Source organism: Spinacia oleracea, chromosome 3 (genome assembly GCF_020520425.1).
Source record: "Spinacia oleracea cultivar Varoflay chromosome 3, BTI_SOV_V1, whole genome shotgun sequence".
Taxonomy (NCBI): domain Eukaryota; kingdom Viridiplantae; phylum Streptophyta; class Magnoliopsida; order Caryophyllales; family Amaranthaceae; genus Spinacia; species Spinacia oleracea.
In genome coordinates this window covers 77,515,272-77,518,434 of record NC_079489.1, presented here as the reverse complement: position 1 = coordinate 77,518,434, position 3,163 = coordinate 77,515,272, and the positions used below count along the sequence as shown (strand labels likewise).

Here is a 3,163-nt window from a genome sequence, read left to right as displayed (position 1 = left end):
GGTATAAATACCCCCTCTTCCCCAATTTTAGGGATATTCATTTATTGCTCTTAGTTTTCAGTTTTTAGGGTTTTTAGAGAGAGAAACACTTAGATAATCTTATTGCTTTGGTATCCAACTTCAATTTGTAGAATTCTTTGAAGCTTCAAGTAATTTCTTTCCTCTTTTCTCTTGTCCTTTGAATTTCGTTCTTCAACTAGTTTCTCTTTGTTATTTTTGTTGATGTTTTTCATACCCATAATTCCCACTACATGCTTGTTTGATTTTGGTAATTTCTTTGAATTTTGCTCAATTATGTTGGTTCTTTGTTTGAATTTCAAACTCAGCTTGTTGTTCCCTTTTATGTCTTGTGAGTAGTTACTTTCTAGGGTTAGGGGGGAAGATTGGGAATGAATTAGGGGACCTTAGAAGGGAATTCATGTTGATGTTGTGATTAAATTGTGATTTGATGATAAGGATTTCCATGTCTAGATAGATTAGTAGTCGCGAATGCTATTTCTAGTTGGTTGATTGGAATGCTTCATGTTAGTTTGGCAAGAAATTGTGAATTAGTGTGAGCATGTGGATGAACTAGTTCTAATTAGTAGTCACCTAGTCTAAGGGTCATGCGAAAGCTCTCCCTCGGATTAGGCAACTCAATGCATTCTATCCGAGAGGTGGTGAATGCAACATTTCCGGTTTTCCCCCTAATTATCATGTCTTTGCAACTTCTTAGTAATTGAATCTTTGTCCTCCCCTAATAAACCCAAGCGGAACCCCAATTCCCCTAGCTTTTTCCCTATTGATCAACTTGTTAATTAGCGTAGAATTGCTAGATAGTATAATCCAATTTACTCTCCTTTTCTAAGCTAGCTTGATTTTGTTAAACTCGTTCTCGCCGTTCTCTTGGGACGATCCCGAACTTGCCACTATAATCAATATAGTTGGTTAGTTAGGTGTTCTTATAAATATTGTTTGACTAGGTGGTATTCGTATAACGACGCGAAAATCACTTGTCAAAATGGCACCGTTGCCGGGGAGCGGTTGTTGTTTTTTAGTTTAGCTTTATTATCAAGTCTAGTTTTACCATTTTACATTCCTGCTTTAGTTGGGATTGTCATTGCTAACGTTTTCATTTGAGTTGTTGCATGCCAGTCCGGGGCCGTACTCGCCATCGACCTCTCCTTCCTTTGGACGACGAGTTAGAAAGAGCAATGAGGGGTCTGCGGAGAACTTGAACTCGTTCCTTGGGTGACATTAGATACACCACTAGTGGGGTGAATTCACCCGAGCAAACCCTTTCAAGTCCCTTGTGTTCTACTAGCCCCACTCGTGAAGACATGGCGCAACCGGTCAAGAACTTTGGTATTCCGGGGGCCTTTGAAGCCACTAGTGGTATCGACTCTCCAAGAACGGATGCCAACAACTTCGAAATCCGGCCGGCATTGATCACTCTCGTGCAAAGCCACCCTTTTGTGGCAAGGCGAGTGAGTCACCTCATGAACACCTTAAGCAATTTGAACACTATTGCGACACGGTCAAGCACCAAGGTGTTAGCTCCGAATATGTTCGCCTTAAGTTGTTCCGGCTCTCTTTGCTTGGGAGGGCAAGTGATTGGCTCGACAAGGAAGTCAAACCCGATTCTCTTAATACGTGGAATAAGGTTACAAGCGCTTTTCTAAGAAAATTTTACTCCCACGGAAAGACGGCCGAGTATAGAAACAAGATCCAATCATTCGAGCAAAAGAGAGATGAGTCTTTGTTTGAGGCATGGGACGGATTTAAAGAATATCAAAGGGAATGCCCACATCACGTCATCCAAAAGTGGCTCCTTCTTCAAACATTCTATTTGGGACTTAGCCCGGCTTCCAAGACTAGTCTTGATGCGGGAGCGGGGGGTCCAATTATGAACAAGACGGAGGACCAAATAGAGGAGATAATAGAAGATGTGGTACAAAATTACCAAGCTTGGCATGTGGGGACAAGGAACAACGAAGGTAGAGGTCGCCAAGATGACGGAAGGGGGTCGGCTTATGCATTGGAGCAAGCTCATATCATAGAAAGGCTTGCCTCCCGACTTGAGAAACTCGAAAATGCTCCCTCTCCACCGCCATCTCCATCAACAATACCTCCACAATCGGCCACCCTTCTAACCAAAGGGAAGGGCAAGGTAAGTTCCTACAACACTATGCCTCCTAATACCTCTTTTTGTGATGTTTGTGGCGGGCATGATCATCTCCCAAATATGTGTCATTTGTTGCAAAATGTGTCCTATGTTGAACATGACCCTTCTTGTGAGAATGAATTTGATGTTGAGTATGCTAACGCCTTGAATGAAAGGTCTAGGTATGATGGACCCCAAAATCCTAATTTCAATAGACAACAAGGTCCTAGAGGTCCCTCTACTAATGCTTATCAAGGTCCTACCTTCCAAGGGGGTGGGTTTGATCACCAAAACCGGGGTAACTATAAGGGAGAAGGCTATCAAGGCCAAGCTTCCTATGGTTAACCCTATGGTTATGGTCATCAATCGCAATACAACCAAGGTAGTTATGGGTCAAACCACCAAGGTGGTGGGGGCTATAACTACGGATATGGGCATAATAGAGGAACCTCTAGTTGGGGGTATCAAATGAATCCGTGAAACCAATATGGCAATTCCCAATATCCTCCTCCCGGATTCAATGGACCTAAGTCACACGGCACTCAACTCTTCCCTTGGCAATGCTCCCTCACCGCTCCCACCTCCTAAGTCTAATCTTGAGACTCTCATGGAGTCGTTTGTGGGGGCGCAAGCTAAGAAGAATGTGGAGTTTGAGGATGGAATCAAGCAAACTAACACCCATTTAAAAATGATTGAGACTCAATTGGCTCAACTAGCTAGTTCCATTAATCAAAATCAAACATACCCAAATCTTCCATCTCAAGGTCATGACTCTAAAAAGAAAATGAATGCAATTGTAACAAGAAGTGGGAAGGGTATGAATGATGGTGCTACGTCTAGCGAAGTCCCTAAGTCTAATGTGGGTGATAAAAGGGTAGTTGGGGACCTAGGTGAAAATGAGGAAGAACATGTTGTGTCCCCAAGGGAGGTTGAGACGGATGATTTGAGGCCAAGGGAGGCCACCCCTCTCCAACCTATTATTCCTAAGCTCCCCTTTCCCAAAAGATTTGATAGACAAAG

The 3,163-nt window shown here is 43.0% G+C and overlaps 1 non-coding gene across 1 annotated transcript; it reads right to left on the bottom strand.

Moving 5' to 3' along the window:
* Positions 1-1,690: 1,690 nt before the first annotated feature.
* LOC130471013 (small nucleolar RNA R71) lies at positions 1,691-1,797 on the bottom strand. Its single transcript, XR_008931714.1, has one exon. It is a non-coding gene; the product is annotated as a small nucleolar RNA R71 (small nucleolar RNA).
* Positions 1,798-3,163: the final 1,366 nt, after the last annotated feature.